At 45.3% G+C, this 13,909-nt stretch overlaps 1 long non-coding RNA gene across 1 annotated transcript; it reads left to right on the top strand.

The window, feature by feature from the left end:
* Nucleotides 1-876: 876 nt before the first annotated feature.
* LOC108177064 (uncharacterized) lies at nt 877-10,047 on the top strand. The gene is made up of 4 exons (XR_016213743.1): nt 877-2,696; nt 3,743-3,874; nt 4,056-4,147; nt 9,860-10,047. It is a non-coding gene; the product is annotated as an uncharacterized LOC108177064 (long non-coding RNA).
* Nucleotides 10,048-13,909: the final 3,862 nt, after the last annotated feature.

The following is a 13,909-nucleotide window of genomic DNA, read 5'->3' as shown; positions in this document are numbered from 1 at the left end:
GTTGTATTTAGTTAATCATTTAGAGATTCAAAGTCTAAAATGTAGAGATCATCTGGGAAACTCGGAATCCATTACAGCAAGCTTTTAAATTTCTTCTCTACAACCAACTAGCTGTGGAAACTTGAGAAGACCACGTGACATTTCTAATGGTTTCAGGTTCTCAAGAGTATAGTGAAAGTTGGCTTAACTTATCCATAAGACTCCTTGAAATTGAAGATTTTTTTGCAGTCTGAAATATATACAATTCAGGTGACTTTTAAAAACATAATTTATGAACGTTGTTTTGTAGGGGCCAGTGTTGTAGCACTGTGGGTTAAGCCGCCACCCGCAATATTAATATCCTCCATCAGAGTGCTGGGTCCAGATTTGTATGCTCCACTTCTGATGCAGCTCCCTGCTAATGTGCCTGGGAAGGCAGTAGATGATGGCATAAATGAAATGCCACCCATGTGGGAGACCTGGTTTCAGTTCCTGGCTCCTAGTTTCAGTCCATCCCAAACTTGACGATTGTGTCCATTTGGGAACTGAACCAATGGCTGGGAGATCTCTCTCCTCTTCTCTCCCTCTTTCTCTGTCACTCTGCCTTTCAAATAAATACTTTTTTAGTAAGTTGTTTTGCAAACTCTTTTTTTTTTTTTTGACAGGCAGAGTGGACAGTGAGAGAGAGAGAGACAGAGAGAAAGGTCTTCCTTTACTGTTGGTTCACCCTCCAATGGCTGCTGCGGCGAGAGCACTTCAGCCAGTGCACCACGCTTATCTGAAGCCAGGAGCCAGGTGCTCCTCCTGGACTCCCATGCGGGTGCAGGGCCCAAGGACTTGGGTCATCCTCCTCTACACTCCCTGGCCACAGCAGAGAGCTGGACTGGAAGAGGAGCAACCGGGACAGAATCCGGCGCCCCGACCGGGACTAGAACCCGGGGTGCTGGTGCCGCAGGCAGAGGATTAGCCTATTGAGCTGCGGCACCAGCCTTTGCAAACTCTTTATCAAGTAGAGTTGCCCTCTCTACTTTTAAATCAAATGGTCTTGTATGTTTAATAAATGTGGTTTGCCTTAAACAATACATACATTTTCTTATATAGATAAGGTAGGTTTGGCAAGTTGTAAAATATGTGTGGCAGACACTATGGGCTGTTTTCCTTCTATCTATCTATCTGTTCTGTCTAGCTTATTCATAAAAACTAATTTAGTTCAGCATGGCAATGTGCCCAGTTAAAAATTCGAGCTTCATCATCACACATCCAAAGAATGAACATGTGGCAAAGTACTTACTGGCCAATGAAATATAAAGGGACAGTTTCTGAGAAGTGTTTTATCTCTTGATTTCCTCTTTCTCCATACCCTCTCTTCCTACTTCCTACCTGGAATGCCAACAAAAGGCCTACAGGGCCTCCATGCATCTTGCAATGCAGTAGACAAAAATCACCTGTTGAGGATGGCAGAGTCAAAAGAAAGAAGACTGTATAGCACTGTTGAAAGCCTGGACAAGGACCAGCGCCGTGGCTCACTTGGCTAATCCTCTGCCTGTGGCGCCGGCATCCCATATGGGTGCCGGGTTCTAGTCCCGGTTGCTCCTCTTCCAGTCCAGCTCTCTGCTCTGGCCCGGGAGGGCAGTGGAGGATGGCCCAAGTGCTTGGGCGCCTGCACCCGCATGGGAGACTGGGAAGAAGCACGTGGCTCCTGGCTTCAGGCCAGTGCAGCACCGGCCATGGCAGTCATTTGGGGGGTGAACCAACAGAAGGAAGACCTTTCTCTCTGTCTCTCTCTCACTGTCTATAACTGTCAAAATTAAAAAAAAGTCTGCACAGTATATTTTCAGATTTTTCTGTCATAATTGAACAATCCACCATATTTTAAATCATCAAAGATAGGGTTTTGCTGCCAAACACATTCCTAGTTGATGAACAGGGATTGATTTTAGTTCACAATAGGAGAGGGAGATACAAGGCATGTTCCTTTTTCATTCTCAAATTTCATTTTCTCTGACTGTTCACCCACCTGATTGGTGGGAAGTTAATCATAAGTCATTTCTGTGGTTGCTTTTCTGTTCTCTCAAAAATTCCAGATTTATGGGCACTTAACAACACACATAAAAACAGAGGAAATATCAGATCTTGGTTCATAGTGGCTATACTCATTCAGCATTTATTTACTGGTTTTCCAGGTGCTGTCTGAAGAACTGAATTACACAACAGAAATACTGTTAGTGACAAACGTGTGGTCAAGGCGTGGCCCTCAGGCTGTAGCTGGGTGTCACAGATGGAGACACTCTCCATGACTCTCCACCCACTGGTCACACACACTTGGGGAATTCATGCTCCCTGGTCTCCTGACTTGTCTGGTAATTCCATCTGGGCATCCTTTGCTGTCCAGCTAAGGGAAACTTATAAAACCCTATCCCTATACTTGAGTTTAAGACCCTTCATTGTCCCTGGGGTCCAGAAGATTCTGATTTATCCGCTTTAGACAGTCCCTGAACCCTTCCACAACAAAAAGGATCCAGCTTAACTCTGAAGATACTGGCAAATGTGTTTATATTTATTTTTATTTATATATCCAGGCATACAGATGGGATGACTGAGCCATCCACCTAGGAAGCAGCAGAGACAGGGTTTGGGTACAGATGGTCTGGCTCTGGTCCCAGCTCCTAGCCACTGTATGGCAATACAAAAGACCCTCGCCTTCTGCTTGCTCTTGGGTATGGATAAATACATCTGAACTCTTAAAAGTACAGAACTGATCTCTTTCTGGGTGAGAGGGGGGGAAGGGATACTAACTTTCAATATCTTTTTCTTGTTAACTTACTCTGTTTTATATTCAATGTGGAAAAATGTTACTTTAAAAAAATCCACTAAGTTAAGCTTCCTGGGTCTTTCTCATATTAAATCGAGGATAGTCATACCTCCCACGACTTTGTCTCTATGTTTTACCTGATTAAGATTCAGTGACAAAAATAAGGTATTAACTAAGATTTTTGAGACCTTTAGGGAGAAACGTGATATTATAACAAGAAAATTGATATAACAGAAGATACCTTTGTTAGCAAAATGAATTTTAACTTTGGTATCCCTAGATGCTGCCTACTCAGCTCTCAGGAAAATTTATTTCAATCTGGAAGAAAATAGGGACCCTGCCAACTATTATTAATGTTCGCTTGCCTTTTAATTGAAGCACACTCCTGGAAAATGTCGTCTGTCTCTAGGGAAATATAATGCACTCAGCATAAGAACAAATCTTTTCTGAGAGAGTCAGTTCCAGGGATTTTTCTCACTTCTCAGTCATCCCACAGTCTTTCTGGCTTATCAGCTCCTTTTTCTTTACTAAGTGGGGATGGTATTGCATACATTGGCCTCTTCCAGTAAATCATCCTTTTGTAATTTGGCTTTCCTTCCATCTCAGATTCCCATCAGAGGGGTTTTACCTCCAGGCATCTTGCAACCAATTTCCCCCGTAATTAATGCCGTATCTGTCTCAGAGTCCATTTCAACTCCCAAATGAAAATTGATGAGGCAGCCAACCACAAATAAGGATCACATACCACTGATTAAACTCTCAGTCTAGTTCCCAGGCTGTCGCTCTGAGTGCTGAATCAGAACCAGTGGGCGCGTTTTCTGGTCTTTTGCAATGTATATTGCTCAGAATAAGTGTCCATCAATTGCCATTAGCAGACGAAGAGAGGGATTTTATATGACCCCTATCAGATTCTAGCAGAAAGGCAAATGATTAAAGAGGTCTGTGTTACAGGAACTCACACAGCAGCACATGAAGACAGCGTCTAGACTTGATTAGATGAGCCACAAACAGCACTAAACGTCACCAAGAAGAGGAAAGCTGCTCGCCTAGTGCCCTGTTCTCATCCTCCTGGATTGCAGCTGGGTAAGTCAGGCAGCTACACATCGCCTAGGGAACAAAGAGACAAAAGCCTCTACCCACCCACTTTCCATTGCAGGCTCTAGGGCAGGACTGGGATTGGAGGTTGAAGTATGGGGCCAAGCGGTCAGGGACAAGAACTCAGGCACTCACTCACTCACTCAGTATCTCTTCACTTATTTCCCAGGCAGTGTGTGAGGAATGGAAACACGTGATGCCAAAGACAGCCAATCTATTCTCCGCAGGCTGGTGGTTTAAGGCTAGAGTGGTGAGGGACAGGTAAGTCTACAGATCCTTCATACAGAATGTTAAATACTACCATAGACGTAAGTATGCGGTATTAGTCAAGTAGGCAGGTGTGGATAGGGGTGTGTGTGTGAGTGTGTGTGTGTGTGTGAGTGTGTGAGAAGCTTCCTGGAAGAAGTCACTGGAGCTCGTAGATGGAAATGATTAGGTTAAGAATGGAGACAGGAAGGCGCATTCAAAACAATAAAAGCAATCTGAGCCATGTGAGGGAGGCAGAGACAGCACGATATTTTTTGATAACTTTGGAAAACTAATTATGGCTGGAACGAGGGTAAGGAGAGTATTATGGAGAAAAAGTGGGATAGAGGAAGGTTGCTCAATATTCTTCCCCCAAATATTTGCCTACCATTGAGAGCAGGGCAGACATGAGTGCGATTATGAAATATATACAAATATTCATATGTATTACAACCAGTAGTATGTGCTTATTGTTCGGGAATTCTTTTGGCATATTTTCAATAAAGTCATTTAAAAAATTAGACTTAGATAGGAGCCCTCTGCTACCCCTAGGGCTATCTTAAAGACCTTTAAGGAGAATAATTCATGCTCCAGTTTGAAGGATTCAACTTAGACGTAGCACATTTTTATCTGTAGAAACTCCCAAAGTAATGGCAGACAAAAGGAAGAGGAGCACTTCCAGCCCTTTTTCCCTAACAGAATAATCTGCACAGAGTGGGAACTTAGATCTCATTGCCCTACTGAATTAAAACACTTAACCACACCACCCCCCAAAGACTCAGGCGCCTTGTCCAGTTTTCCGACTGCTGTGACAGCCAGGTGAGCAGGAGGCTGCAGGAGCAGTGCCCTGGAGGAACTCATAGCCCAGCTGTCCAGGGTGTCCCACAAAGTCGGTGGTCCTCCAGAAAGGACCCTGGTTCCACAAAATTACCTGGGAAAACACACATTGGGCAAATGGCTTCATCCCATTGGCTACGTTTCCCATCTTTAGTAATCTGACTTGCTTTCATGATCTAGTGCAAGTAACAAAACTTGCAGTCTCTAAAGTGGTAAATCATTTTATTATTTATTTATTTAATTCTATTTGGTAGGATTTATTTATTTTATTTGTAAGGTAGAGTGATAGAGAGGGAAAGAGGATGGGGAGGAGAGATAGATGATTGATAGATACAAAGATAGATAATAGATAGATAGATAGATAGATAGACAGACAGACAGAGAGCAACAGAGAGAAACAGAGAAATCTTTCATCTACTGGTTTACTCCCCAAATAGCTGCAATAGCCAGAGCTGGTCTAGGCTGAAGCCAGGAGCCCAGAGCTTTATCCAGATCTCTTACATGGGTGGCAGGGGCCTAAGCTCCTGGACCATCTTTGTTGCCTTTATAGACATGTTATCAGGGAGCTGGATTGTAAGAGGAGTAGCCAGGACTTGAATCCACATTCTGACTTGGTATGCTGGCCCCAAAGGTGGCCACTGAACGCACTGAGCCACAGTGCCAGCTCCCAGTAAACCATACTTATAGCTAGTATAAATCTTTTTTTTAAAGATTTATTTATTTATTTATTTGAAAGTCAGAGTTACACAGAGAGAGAAGGTGAGGCAGAGGGAGAGAGAGAGACAGAGAGAGAGAGAGAGGTCTTCATCTGCTGGTTCACTCCCCAATTGGCTGCAACAGCCGGAGCTGCGCCAATCCTAAGCCAGGAGCCATGAATTTCTTCCGCGTCTCCCACGTGGGTGCAGGGGCCCAAGGACTTGGGCCGTCTTCTACTGCTCTCTCAGGCCATAGCAGAGAGCTGGATCAGAAGTAGAGCAGCCAGGTCTCAAACCAGCACCCATATGGGATGCCAGCACTGCAGGTGGTGGCTTAACCTGCTACACTGCAGCGCTGTCCACCCCCCCCCCCCGGTATAAATCTTAAAACTGATGATGATGAAAGCATCAATTGGCTCAGTAGCATGCCCAAGACAAATTCCAAGCAAAGAACAAAAACACAACCAGAGAGATTTGGCCTTGCCCAGGTTCCTCTGAACGAGAAATTCCTAAATGTGTTTTGTGTGGAATGCTGCACGGTGTACAGTTTTCAGCTTTGCAACCTCAAGGACATCAAAAAGGTTGGAGGGGATTCAAAGAAAGGTAATGAAGCTTGGCTGGGACTAACAGACGCGGGCCGGTGGCCTGGGAGCAGCACCATGCGTGAACCCCCTCCATGCCACACAGGGGAGCAAGGCTGAGACCATTACTCACGGCCCGGCTGCCTTTGAAGGATGCAGAGCCCTGCTGCGTGGTTCCTTTAAGAGGGTTTAACTGCAGGTGTGCTACCAACTCCCCTAGCTTCTTCCTGCTGCTTGACCTTTATACGTGGTCCAGCGACAAGAGGAGGGATGTCTCAGAACCAAGATCTGAGATGCAGTTTTTGAACACAATTCATTTTTATTATGAGAGTGATCCAGGAATTAACTCTGATTTCAATTTCAAAGTTATTACACTTGAAGTTGCTAATAAAAAGTGACTTAGAAAAATAATCACTTCATAATCCTGCTTAGACCGTGACAGCGCAACTGTGGTTTACAAAAGAATACTTATGCTGTACTACTTGCCCATTGGTTTTACTGAAATTTGGATTCATGGGTGATGTGAATGCGCCAAGGTAACTGACGCCCAGCGCAGCTGCTTTGCCTGGGAACCAGCAAGGTCCAGGCAGGGAGAGGCCTCAGCCTGGGGAGGTGGATGCCTTCCTTCCCAGACCGGGGCTCTCACTGCTGCCCCCATGTGGTCTGTGGGGAGTGGACGCTGAGCCCTGTGCGGGGCTGAGTCAGTGCCAGGGTGAAGAGGGTAACCAGGAGCATGAGAAGGCTTCAAGGCCCTGGGAAGTTTTTGTTTAGACGTGGAAACTGCCATTGACGTATTTGCTCCTCTCTAACCAACCAGTCCTCCCTTGGTTAGTTTCTGCTCCTGGCTACAGAACACTCTAGGCCAGGGATGGATGGTGACAGTTGCCCATTAAAGTCACGGGAGTAAAAGACACTGGCCTACACACAGCTCCCCACTCCCCACCTCCCATCACACACAGCGACACCTCCTCTTACAAAAGAGGGCAAACCCTTTGCAGGTGTCTCCCACCTACCATTCCAATCTGACTTCTCTCCCCTCCCCCACCATGGGCATCCTACACCCTCACTACTCTCACTGAATTCTTCAGTACTTTCTAAAGTCACCCCAGACAGGGAAAGAGGGTGTTAACCAAAGAATTTTTCCCAAAAATGTGCCCAAAGGATCTGGGCCAAATCATTATTCCCGAAAGTTCAGCTCTTAATATATGTTTCTTTCCCTGGGCCATTTTCACAGTGTGATGAATTTTTTTTTTTCCTGAATTCCATTCACAGAATAGGGGTAAAGACTCTGACACCTGGTTGTGGCCACTGCCACAGACAATGGAAAGTGTTCACCTGAGCGCCAAAGGCCCTGTGTGTGTCCCCTCGTTGGCTCCTACCAGGAATGCTATGCAGTGTGTGCTTTAGTAACCCTTTGTCAGGCTTACAGCATTAAAAATAATTTGCCGAAGGCCACCTAGTGAATAAACAGTAGGTGTGCAATCCTACCTAACCAGGTCTGGCTCCCAAGCCTATACAATTTCCATTATTCTATGTTTCTCCCGAAGGACGAAGGAAGCAGCGGTAGGAAGTACTGTTGAAGCAATCAATAGACCAATCTGTATGAACATCTGAGGAGCACTATATCATCTTCTTTGATCTTTGCTTTATTTCTTTCCATGTCTTCTAGGAATATTTAATGGCCAGAAAAATGAGCCAACAGAAAGATTCCAGGTTCCACACCATGCTGATTTTTCTTAAATATCTCAGTCACCAGAAAAAGAGCTATCTTAGTTTTTTTTCTCAGGGCCAGCTCTGTGGCATAGTGGGTGGGGCCGCCGTCTGCAGTGCTGGCATCCCATATGGGCGCCGGTTCGAGTCCCGGCTGCACCACTTCCAATCCAGCTCTCTGCCATGGCCTGGGGAAGCAGTAGCAGTCCTTGGGCCCCTGCATCTGTTTGGGAGACCCAGAAGAAGCTCCTGACTCCTGGCTTCGGATCAGCAGAGCTCTGGCTATTGTGGTCAAGTGGGGCGTGAACCAGTGGATGGAAGACCTCTCTTTCTCTCTCTCTCTCTCTGCCTTTCTGTAATTCTGCCTTCCCAATAAATAAGTAAATCTTTAAAAAAATTTTTTTCTCTTAACAGTTTCTGTCTTAGTCTCAGTTGCTTGAAGAACCTGGGTGGAGGTTGAAATTTATTATTATTCCCCTGTTTCAGTCTCTAGAGTGTAGGCATGTTGTCACTCAGTAGATCTCTTTAGGGCACCCGAATTTAGACTTCAGGGGGCAACTGGACATTGGAGCAATCCTTGCTTTTTCCCTTTTAAGGAGGAACTAAAAAAAATAAAGAAAAAACTAAGTGAATTTGTTCCAAGTCAGGACTCACTATTCCCCTTAGCAACCCCAGGCACTTCAGTGTCACAGGTTACTTTTCCATGTCTCTTCATCTCATTCCAGCTAAAAAGCTTAGGACTAGCATTTTCTGATGAGCACAGGGATGGAGGAGGAGAACTGAGTCAAGTCCTCCGGGGCTTCGGGTTAGGATTCTTTGTTAACCCCTGCCCGTGATCCCCTCAGTGGAGATTTGCCACATCAGAGAGAGCTGAGAGTTATCCATGGATTACACTGTATAATTAGACATCTGCTCTGCACCTCCCAGCCAACCAGAACAACGGCAAACTCAGGAGGCAAAGACATGAGAAGAGAGAAAGATACAAAGATTGAATAATAAAATGGGTGAGTTGGTTAGCAGAAGCACAAGAAAAGAGTGTAGTCCTAAGCTGGCTAAGGCTGGAATCATTAAACCCTGAGGGTACCCACAAAGTACTGGGATGGCGGAGTTGGTGGAGAACATGAAGAGAGAGAGAGAAAGTGAGAGAGAGAGAGAGAGAGAGCATACTAGCATACTTAAGGTTGGAGTGATATGGACAAGTGAAATGGGACAAAGTCAAGCAATTAGGGATGAACATTAAGAAGCTGACCCAGTGGCAGTCCAAGTGGAGATCAGGAGGAACAATAAAATATACTGGACTGGGAGAAGGCAACAAAATAAGGAAAAGAATGAACGATTTGTGAACACTGAGTTTAGGTGCAAGCTATGTCCATCTGTAGTTTGGGTTACTCTATCAAAAAATGCAAACTATGTAGCTCTTAGCAATAAAAATTTATTGTTTACAATTCAGAAAATGGGCATGTCCAACATGGAGGCACCAGTAGATATGGATCTGCCAAGGGTCTGCTTTCTACTTCATAAATGGTGCCTTTTATCTGTCCCCAAGGTGGCAGGGGATGGCCAAGCTCCCCTGAGCCTACATTATGAGAACACCAATCCCATACCTGAGGGGAGGCTCTCAATAACCTCCCCAAAGACCCCACTCTCCTAGTATCATCACTTGGGAGTGAGGATTTCAACATATGAGTTTTGAGAAAGACATATTTAGCTCATGGCACTGATTTGCACATCTCAAAGGATCCTGAGGTTGGCATCACTAGATGAGAGCAAAGTACCATAACTAAGCCTTACTGAGCATAACTGGACTGAGCATAACTTAGCGTAGTGGGCTAAGCCTCTGCCTGCAGCACTGGCATCCCATCTGGGCACCAGTTCATATCCTAGCTGTTCCTCTTCCAATCCAGCTCCCTGATGATTGCCTGGGAAAGCAGTAGAAGATGGCCCATGTTCTTAGACTCTTGCACCTGTCTGGAAGATCTGGAAGAAGCTCCTGACTCCTGGCTACATCTCAACCCAGTCTGGCCATTGTAGCTAGCTGGGGAGTGAACCAGTGGATGGAAGACCTTTCTGTCTCTCCCTCTCTCTGTCTGTAACTCTACCTTTCAAATAAATAAATAAAAATGTTTAAAAGAACATTTTCAGTTATGAGTATATTAAAATGAAGACTATGGAGATCTGTGATAAATTTTAGATGGGTTTTAATAAAGTATAATTGAGATTTAAGTTTATCAGTGAAAGGCTAAGTATTCACCTATTTGCAAGTATCACAGGCTGCTAACCATCTGGGCCACAATGTCATTTGCTGTGTTTGCTAAGGCACAGAATAAGTGTGGGTGACCTTCAGAGACAGGACATGGCTCTCACTTCTGGGTCACAGGCTCCATGGGGAGAGATGAAGGTGGTGTGAAGTTGCCAGGCTCAGGGAGCAACTGAAGGCATTTAACAGGGGATGTATCATAAGTGGGGCTGTGTTTTAGAAATTTAGTTCTGACAGGATACCAATTGGAAGCTGTAATGAGAGAACTGGCAGCAGGGCAGGCAGGGACTAGAGAAAAGCAAGTGAGGCACTCATTTTAGATGCAAAATATAAGGGATGCCAAATCCCCAGTTAACAAGATACTTAATATTTCGGTGCAATACTTTAAAAATCAAAATTTATACAGAAAATCATGTGGAACAAAACACCAAAATTTTAAATAAAGAGTCTCAGCCGTGACATTTGGGAACTCCCAGGAGAGCCTGGATGACGAAGAGAGATGTTTTCAGAGGCAGGATTAGGTGACTGCTTCAATATGCGCAAAGAGTGAGATGGAGAAATCAAGGATAAAGCTCGGGTTTATAACTCAGCTGGTGCTGTCAGCCACCAGCCTGAGCAATCAAAAAGAAGTCAGTTTGGGACAGATGAGTCTTGCTGGGAGTCTGTGACAAGGGATGTGTGTGTGGTTATCAAAAGGAGGAGATCCAGCTAATGGTTGGGAACATGGACCTCATGCTTAGCTGAGAACTCTGGGCTGGCTAGAGAGAGTCGTGTGTACAGGGCAGCCTGCCCAGGGAGCAGGTGTATGGGGAGAAGGGACAACTGAACATAATAAGAAAAACCAGTAGTCACATTTATGGAGACGTAATCTGTGCTTGCTACTCCACTGAGCAGTTTACAAGCTTTATCTAAAAAAATCTTCACAATCCTGAAGGTCTACACTATTACTACCCTCATTTTAGCGATAAGGAAATAGACCTGTAGGTAGTCAGGATTTGAGAGCAGGAAGTAAATGACAAAAGCAGGACACAAACTCCGAAAGTCTGAAGAAAGGAGGGAGGCAGCCTGGCTCTGCAGTGTGACGACCAGAGTTTGCGTCCCAGCCTCTTGGTTTCCAGGCAGTGTCACCTTGGCCAGCATGCCCATATTCCCTGAGCCTCTGTTCTGCATCTGTAAAATGGGGTTAAGAAACAAATCCCACAGGATGGCAGTGAAGGTGAGACAGGAGTGGGTGTCGAGTGGGTGACACCCAGTGGCGGCCCAGGATGACCTAGCAAATATCACGGTCATTAGGAACATCCAAGGGCCGTGCAAATGTGGGAAGGGGCCTTGGTGGAGAGGATTCCAGTGAAGGGACGAGGATGGAGAGCTAAGAGCAGCACCAGGGATATCGGGTCAAGCGGAAGCAGGTGGAATTAGCACAACAGGCATTTGGCCCATTGGTAGCTGTTGATGTTCTAATGAGAAACGCAGCAGCTTTAGTGGCATGGTGGGGCATAAAATGATGGTGAAGGGAAGCTAACGGATATGGACAATGGTTCCCAAAAGCTTGGTTCCAAAGGAAAGAAAAGGGAGGACACAGAGGGCAGATGGAGCTCTTCTCCCTTCCACTCATGCCACAAGATGGGAGAAATTGGGGCCTTTTCCCCTCCGTGCAAGGGGAAGTCCAGGAAGAGTGAAAAAAAGCACCATGCCTTAAAACAATGCTCACTCGTCACTTTGAATAATTTAACACGTTTACAATGCTTTTACATCCATGAGACATGGAACCTTCCAAACAATACCACGGAGAAGATTAGACAGATGAACCCTCAAATTTATGAATATTGAAATGAAGACCAAGGAGGAGATTAGCGCTAGGCTAAAAAATGACAACATGGGAAAAATAAGAGCATCCCTGCCCATCCCAGTTGGTGGGCAGAATTGAGGCCATGGGTGATTCTAGAAGAGCCAAGAAGGGGCAGAGTCTGGAAGAGCATTACTTGTAGAAGAGACATAGGTGAGAAGGCCTGGCAAGGCTGGAGTGAATGAGACAGAAAGGGACTTTAGCTGCTCCCTGACAAAGTCTAATCCACAAGGGAGATGTATGAAAAGGATGACTGTCAAGTTTACCTTGGCATTAAGAATAGTCTAGGGGCCGGCGCTGTGGTACAGCAGGTTAACACCCTGGCCTGAAGTGCTGGCATCCCACATGGGAGCCAATTCTAGTCCTGGCTGCTCCTCTTCTGATCCAGCTCTCTGCTGTGGCCTGGGAAAGCAGTAGAAGATGGCCAAGTCCTTGGGCCCCTGCACCCATGTGGGAGACCCCGAAGAAGCTCCTGGCTCCTGGCTTCGGATCAGCGCAGTTCCAGCCATTGCGGCCAATTGGGGAGTGAACCAGTAGATGGAAGACCTCTCTCTCTCTCTGCCTCTCCTCTCTATGTGCAACTCTGACTCTCAAGTAAAAAATAAATAAATCTTCATATATAAAAAAAGGAATAGTCTAGACTTTGAATTTTCTGAATACCTTGCATGAAGATTGGAATTGTTTGCAGTGTTTGTGCTTTATGGGAGCCCTGAGTACACAGGGCATGGTAATATTTGGATTATATGTGGCTGGCAGATGGTGGCACCAGACTTGAGCCCAAGGCGGCTTACGCACACCGTCCTACACACCAGCCCACATTGCTTTTGTTCACAAGTGAGACTCTGGTTTGCAAAAGTAGAGTACAAAAGAAAAATTCTTTTTTGTTTTAACGGTGAGGATTCCAACCTCAGCTCCACTAAGGATCACAAACAAAGTTTCCAGAGAGATAAAAGATTAGGGATAATTTGCATACTGCTAGTAAGATGGGAAAAGGCTTTTATTTCATTTGATTTATTTAATAATCATTGAAGGCTGGATGTCATGCTGAACTTGGAGTGTCTTGTGCAGAGAAACTAAAAGCAGGCCAAACTAAAACTGTTCACTGAGGTGACCCACGCCAGAAACCATTCATGCTGGACCAGAATTAGACTCATCAGCATGCACCTGATGTGCCCTTTGGAAAGTGTGTTAAGGGTTTTATGTAAGATGTGGCATTTCATCCAGATTTGCTCATTTGCATACTTGGGATTTCATTAGCATATATTTTACTATGCTGTGCTCTGGAAATACAGTCTCTTGGCTTATTCCCTTCTTTAAATTCCTTACATCCTCTACAACACCAAAGGATGTAGAGGACCCAATATTGGGGAAAGCATTCTTGTTAGAAACGAAGACGAATGTGAAGGTTCTGCGTCCAATCTGCCACCAGAACAGGTTTTATGCCTTTAAATATCTTGAGGATGCGCTGACCCCCTTTCTGTTCCCATGGCATCACCTCTCACTTCCTAACTGGACTCCTGGCCTCCAGCTCACACCCTCACATCTCATCTCTTTCCTGCTTCCCGAATGCTTCCCTAAAACACCACTCACCCAGTGCTCAGTGGCCTTCATGGTGACCTCTTGGCACTTTACAAATTGATTTCTTTGAGAGGCACAGAAAAACACAAGAAAAAGAGGCAGAGAAAGAGAGAGAGTGAGCTCTCATTCACTGGTTCACTGCCTGAATGTCTACAGTGGCAGAGAGTAGGCCAGGCTGAAGCCAGGAGCAGGACCTCAGTCTGGGTCTCCCTCATGAGAGGGAGCAGCATCCCAACTACTTGAGCTCTCACCTGCTACCTCCCAAGATCTGTG

Source organism: Oryctolagus cuniculus, chromosome 9 (assembly GCF_051225735.1).
Source record: "Oryctolagus cuniculus isolate XC-2025 breed Fujian yellow rabbit chromosome 9, ASM5122573v1, whole genome shotgun sequence".
Lineage (NCBI taxonomy): Eukaryota > Metazoa > Chordata > Mammalia > Lagomorpha > Leporidae > Oryctolagus > Oryctolagus cuniculus.
Note: the sequence above shows the minus strand (reverse complement) of the source record. Positions and strands in the feature narration are given on the sequence as shown.